Here is a 7,393-nt window from a genome sequence, read left to right as displayed (position 1 = left end):
AGGTTTGGAGATAAGAAAGATAGGGTTTGAGGTTTGGGGTTTAAAATATGGTTATTAGTATTATCAGTACAATCAAGAAGGGGCACAATAATAATTAGCTTGATTATAAAACAATTTCTCATTCAAATTATAAAAGCATATAATGATCATCAACATCGTTTATTGCTAAACATCATCATGCCCATGCATGATTACGATTGAAGAATCTGACCTAAAAATTGAAAGTCAAGTTGACAATGACTTCATCTTGATCTATCTTCATCTTGATCTAGAGGGAAAGTACTATATACATATATACGTGGTTATATAAATATATATAATAAGTAACATTTATTAAACAAACACAATACTCCCAACGTACCATTTTTAATGAGTATTATAAATATTAAACAATAAAAATAAATAGATGAAATTTATACCACACGTAATACTTCAATAATTTGTATCGTTCAAATTTTCTGGTTTTTAAGCTTGTTTATAAATAATTTTAGGATTGACATTTATTTTGTTAATAACATAGAAATATTTGAATCCAGATAGTGACTCCGTTATACGTAATGGTTAACTTCTGATGTTACTTGATTTAGTTACATTAGACTCTACTAATAAATAATGAAATATGTAAGAAAACCAGGATAAATAAAACGTTCGTTTATGATAAAGATTTTTCTGTGAGAAAACTGATACCTATATATATATAGTAGTAAAGTATACTGAAAACCATGCTAATTTAATTTAACCTAATATTATTGCATAGCCAGCAGAATAATATTTTAGTGACAAGGAGTCATAAATTACAAAATACTTCAAATTACTCGAAAACACTGGAAAACATTCCAAAAATAAAAACTCCACATACCCGTGCTTTAATTTGTCAATTGCTAAAGCTAAATTTCATTTGGCTAGTTGATCCAAAATGAAAAAAAAAACGATACTGTTTATATATCCCTCCCTTGTATAAATTCTTGTAGAGTAGAGGTGTGTGGACCTGGTCGAGGAAATAAACGGGTCCACGTTGGCCGAAAACACCAACCCTAGATAAAAAGGATAGAGATGCACCCTCGTGTGGGCTGGACCCCAGTGAGAAATCATGTTCGGTGTTTCATCCGTGTGACTTCTGTAGGTATTAAATGCATGAGCTATTGGGTAATGTGGATAGTGAGTGCCTTGCTTTGATCGCCTTGACGCCGCAACATCTTCCCATCCTAACCTGAACTCTTGAATTTTTTTTAACAAGAACAAAATAAAGTAGTCAATTAATCCATTTTTAATGGTAAAAGCTAGTTTCATGTAACGTCTGAAGAAGTAAGAAAAACAACTCAGTGTTATGTTCTAGCCAGATTGTCAAGATAAGTACTTTGTCTAGATTATAAAGCTTTAATTTGAAGTTTTTAGTTAGAGCTCTAGGATCTGGTTCTTGATCTCCGTTCGCTGAACTATTTTAGATGACTGAATTTGATTTGAAGAAAGAAAAATACAAGTGGTGTCCACGGTTTTATAATTTGCGCTCTAACTACATCTTCTAAGAATCAAATGAATGCGATATTTCATAATACTGGTCTTTAATATCATGATTAGTATATATTAAATATATATTTTTATAAATAATAGTATATATACTGTTAGAATATAATGTTGGACAAATCTCCAAAATAGCACATTTCTAAGTTTATATCACAAAAATAGCCCTCAAAAACTAAAATGACCATAATAGCATTTTATCTTTTGAAAAATTTAATTTTTTTTTATTTTTCAAAATTTGAAATCTTATCCCAAAACCCCACTCTCCAACTCTAAACCCTAAAACCTAAACTCTAAACCCTAAACCCTAAACTCTAAACCCTAAATCCTAAACCCCACCCCTTAACCCTAAACCCTAATGTCTAAATTAATTTACCATTGGGGTATAAGTGTATATTTATCTCTTTTGATAAAACATTAAGTGCTATTTTGGTCATTTTTATTCTTAGAGGCTATATTTGTGACAAAAACTTTTTTAGTGTTATCTTAGTCATTTTCTCTATAATGTTTATTAATTATCTTAAATATTATGATAAAAATATATATATATATATATCTATATATATCAAAATAAAATAAATAAATAATAATATTAATTAAATTAGTTATTTATCCTAAAATCATGGAAAAGTTGACAAGTATATATATTTTTATAAATAATAGTATATATAATGTTAGAATATGTTAATATTTAATAATTATCTTACATATCATGATAAAAATATATAGATATCAAAATAAAAAAATATAATTAAATTAATGATTTATCCTAAAATCATGGAAAAGATGACAAGTAAGCAAATTTACTTTTTAAATAATAGTATATATATATATTGATAGATATGTTTTTAAAAAAAATTACACACCATAAAAACCTTCTTGATACCAATTAGCACAACACTCCATAAGCTATTCTGTAAACATTTAATTTCAACACAAATCATGAGCAATCTAAAAGGAACAAATAGGGTTATGGTCGTTGCAATACTCATAGCAGCATGTGTGTTTATGATCAGCAACCCAGCAGCTGGAAAATTTATTGGATATCCACCAATACGTGGTGGCGATCATCCACCTGGCTGTAGTCCTGGCACGTGTCCACCCCCGCAACCAGTAAATCCGTACAAACCGGGATGTCCGGGAAAGGGAAGATGTAGACATGTCCCGCCACTTCCTCCAACAATCAACATCTAGTTGTATTAGACGATTGCATGTCTAAATCTACAAAAAAAAAATACATCAATAGATTCATGTAACTGCATCAATCAATAAAAATAATTTTATAATCGTTGGTTTTTTTTCTGTTTGTTCTACCGTTGATGAAAATGAATTAACTAATGATAAATGTTCATCTTCATTGCCGTATAGTCTGCATAAACTATATGGATTTTTGATTTCAGTTTTTCTTAATAAACAATCTAGAACAATGCGTGGCTCGGGTTATTGTTCTCGGCCAATGTTCAAGAAATTGTTAGGTGGTAGTTAAATGTTTTGTATGAGATTACTGATTAAGTGGATACTTACACTGATTTTTTTTAAATCATTTAAGAAATCATCACATTTAAGTTTGATTTGCCGAGTAAGGGGATGCCTATGCGCCACCCATACCGATTTTTAGAACACTAGTCTCAGATTCTAAGAATATATAATTAAACATTAGTTTAAAAATAAAACTAAAACCTTTTTTTTTTGAAAAATGGTGGTGAAAATAGTACTCTCTCAATTCTTAAATGTAAGATTTTCTAGATTTTTTTGTTCTACAAAAATAGATTTTTATATTTTTAAGACATTTTTGTATAATTTAAAAACTTAATTAGATAAAATAAATTGATTAAATACTATTAAATGATAGTTTTGTATAGTAAACATAAATAATAAATTTTACTTTATTTGATATAAATGGAACGAACGCAGAAAATAGATTGTTTCATTTGTTTAAATTCCATCAAAAATCGTTTTTTTTTTCTCTTCTTCTTCAATCTATATATACCCTTTCCTTCTCTTATCCAAATCAATAATTTTCTCTAATTTATAACGTACAAAAATATTATGGTTTTTAAGCTTGTTTAGCAATAAATTTAACTTTTACATTTATTTGTTATTAACATTTTCACCAAAAAGTCGCCAAAAAAGCATGTAGAATGATTTGAATACGGATACTGTCTCGCTATATGCATGTAATAGTATTTTTAAAAAAGCTCTGATTTTACTCAATTTAGATTACACTCTACTAATAAATGATCAAATACGTAAGAAAAACGTTACTGAGATATCCCTCCCTCATATAAATTCCTGTGAAGGTGAGGTCGAGGAAATAAACGGGTCCACGTTGGCTGAAAAACACCAACCCTAGATAAAGATAGAGATGCACCCTCGTGTGTGCTGGACCCAGTGAGAAATCATCATGTTCGATGTTTCACTCTCCAATAACACTACAGGTTCACCCGTGAGTCTTCTATATGTGTTAAATGCATGAACTATGGATAATGTGGATAGTGAATGCCTCTGATCGCATTGACGCATCTTCTCATCCTTACTTACCCACTTTAGTGATTCTTCCCTAGCACAAAGTGGTCTTTGATGTTTACTTAATTTTCGCATCTTCTCATCCTTCTTACAATTTTATTTGTTACAAAAAAAAAAACTAAATGAAGTTAGTCAATTGTTAATCCGTTTTCAAAATATTTTAGTGGGTTTTTGTTTGTTTCATATTATTTGATATGACATGATTTTAAAATGAGATTTGCATCATTTTCTAAATTTTTCTCTACTCTTTTTGTTCGTTATTTAGTATAAAGTAAAGATAAGTTACTTTTTTTTTGGCATTTGAAGCAACATAATAAGTATTAATTCAAATTAACTTTAGTCTCTGTCGGATACATCAAAGCTACTTTGTCGGAAATCAAAAGTCCATTGTTTGAACTTTGAAATAGATTATAAAACATATTTTTTACAAAACATAATTTTCACAAAAGGCAAACACTACAAAATACATTAAGAACGTAATTTGCTTTTGAAGAGAGATTACTACTGTCACAAACTTCAGTTTCGTTGGTCTGACTCTTCATATGCGTGGTATCAAGTAATTTGCTTTTAAAAAGAGATTACAAAGATATGGAATTGACAACCAGGAAACAAATATACAGAATTGTTATACATATATAATATATTGTTAGCTTCCAAATGAGTTAAAAACAAAACTGGTCATGCATTATTATGGTAATAGTTTCATGTAAAGTCTGAAGAAATGAGAAAAACAAGTCAGTATTATGTTCTAGTGTAGATTGTGAAGATAAGTACTTTGTCTACATTATAAAGCTTTAATTTGAAGTCTTAGTTAAAACCCTAGGATCTGGTTCTTAAACTCCGATCCCTTCTCTGAACTATTTTAGATGACTGAATTTGATTTGAAAAAAAAAAAGTGGCAAGAAGAATAATGTCTATGGGTTTATAATTTCGCTTTGAGCTACATCTTCTAATGTTGAATCAAATGAAGCGATATTTCATAATACTGATCCTAATTAAATCCAATAAAGAATGGTATATGAGAATAATTATGCTTTATCGTATTTATGTTATGCTTGCCATTTGTTATATTGCCAATTGTTAGTGTTTTACTCTTACAACTAGGTAGAGACCCGCGCCGTGCACGGAATGAAAGTATCGAGAAAATATATAATTATATTTACTGTACAGTTTAATTCATAATTTCATTAGACATTATATAGAAAATACAAAATATGTAATATTTAATTTGTTTTTTGTGTCGACATGTAATATTTAATCATAAGCATATAATATGTATAAGAAGACTTGGATTGTGAATCATATATTTGTATACGATAGTTTGAGATTTTTCGTTATGATTTTTTTTCAGTTAATGAATTTCATTTTCTTCTTAGTTGTTGTGTCTCATATTACATTTAAGTATTTCCCTCGCAAATTGTTTTCACATCTGGTATTAATTTTTAATATGTACAATATTTTAATATATGGAAAATATAGTATTGTAATAGTTTTTGAATTTTTTTATTCAAAACACTTATATATATTCATCAAATATAAGAAAATGATAACCTGTTTTTTTTTTGTTTTGTTGTTTTAGTCCAAGATCTTTAATCTTCTTAAACCTAAAAACAAATTGTTTTAAATTAATATTTTATTAATTCTCCATATCACATTAATTGAGAATGAATATACAATTTAGTTTAATAATATATTTGAAGTTATTTTAGGTAACATGTTACTATTTATTTTATTAAAATTGGCAATAGATTAACGGCATCTATTTTGTATATTATTTGAATTTAAAAAAAAAATATTTTTCTGTCCAATTCTTTTTGATCAATCAAGCTTAATTTTATTTTATTTTATACGTTCTATATAGCAAAAATATAGAGATACGTGCATTACATTTTTTTTTATTAGTAAGTGAGCACTTAGTAAACAGCCTTGTAATTAGATTTGTAAGATCGAATTCGTAATAGCATGGAAATAAAAAAAGTGATAGACTCACTCAGGAAAAAGTATATTTCAAATGGTTTGATATTTCTGAAATCCTTATCTAACAATTTGTCGTTAAGGAGTTATAGTGCCAATGGACAACAAAGAAAAGATTTATACGAAAATTGAAGAATGTCTTTATCGACCTAAGATTCAGACCATATTATAAACAACAGATGTAACATATAAGTAACAAAGTCACCCAAAGATCAAGATAACTTGTGTAGTCGTTGATCCTTGCTAGAACTTGAAAAACCAAACCGACTCTGCATACGAAAAGAGACAAGTCAGACTCTGCAAAAAAGTGGAAAGAAATATACCAACAGCTCACCAAACTCTGAAATGCAAGTCATATGTTTGTCTCTTACGATTCTCCATCCTCAAGATCGATTCACCATCCTTTTGTGAATCCAAACTCTCTTTACCCAGACTGTGACCATTTTGAGTTGCCAAATGACCATAAGGGCCTAATGGTATACTCTCGTAACTCTCCCATCTCTGATATTCCCGTTTTGTTTGTGGGAGACCTTTCTCTGTACAGTTCTGCTCATCACCTAAGAAACTGTAAAAGGAGTGATAATCTCTGTGTCTCCACTACTGTCAGATAAGCATGCAAGGATTTGAAACTGCTACTCTAACGTAGACAATGTCACAATAGCTAGCTAAACGCAGAGGATGAGATGGATTTGAGAAACAGCGCATACCAAAACACACAAAGGGCCGGCCAATCCAGAGACCATAATGACTGAACATCAAGTGACTGAGACCAGTTGTCAGGGTCTCCTCTGTAATAAGAAGAGATCACCACCCACCACGTTAGCATAAGTAGAGAAAACGGTTAAAGTTCAAAACTTTAAAACTCAAAACTTGAAGTTGATAATAATTTCTGTTGATTCATGGGTTAAGTTTCATTTGATCCTCAAACTTCACCGATTTGTCGCCAAAATCCAAAAAAAATCTCGCATTTGACGGAGTAATAAAAAGTTTAACTTAAATCACAAACAGGGGATATACGACATTGATCCCGATCATACTTTACGTGTCTCAAAAATTGAAGAGCTTCAGCAATAAAAAATGATTGATGATGATGATCTTCGAGCGGATAAATTGATGGGCTAATGAGATAAAATACATGTGTGGTCTTTTTATTAATCAAACTATATTAGCCCTGTTCTTTTGATGGATGCAGTGCGTCACCAAAATATTAAAGAATTTAAAAGGACAGGTCAGCAATAAATTAAAATACAGAGTCAAAGGATTGACGCAAGTCACAAGTCAAGATTGTCCGGGAGACACAACGAAGAAATCACCGAAAAGATCACTTGCGACAGTCGCCGGCGGGAAGTATATAAGGACGTTGTGTTGCAAT

The 7,393-nt window shown here is 29.8% G+C and overlaps 1 long non-coding RNA gene across 1 annotated transcript; it reads right to left on the bottom strand.

Moving 5' to 3' along the window:
* Positions 1-6,126: 6,126 nt before the first annotated feature.
* On the bottom strand, positions 6,127-7,155 carry LOC106294104. The gene is made up of 3 exons (XR_001260736.1): positions 7,059-7,155; positions 6,356-6,809; positions 6,127-6,290 (listed from the first exon to the last, which is right to left on the bottom strand). It is a non-coding gene; the product is annotated as an uncharacterized LOC106294104 (long non-coding RNA).
* Between the last annotated feature and the right edge of the window lie 238 nt (positions 7,156-7,393).

The sequence above is a fragment of the Brassica oleracea genome, chromosome C5 (genome assembly GCF_000695525.1).
Source record: "Brassica oleracea var. oleracea cultivar TO1000 chromosome C5, BOL, whole genome shotgun sequence".
Taxonomy (NCBI): domain Eukaryota; kingdom Viridiplantae; phylum Streptophyta; class Magnoliopsida; order Brassicales; family Brassicaceae; genus Brassica; species Brassica oleracea.
This window is presented reverse-complemented; position numbering and strand designations above follow the sequence as displayed.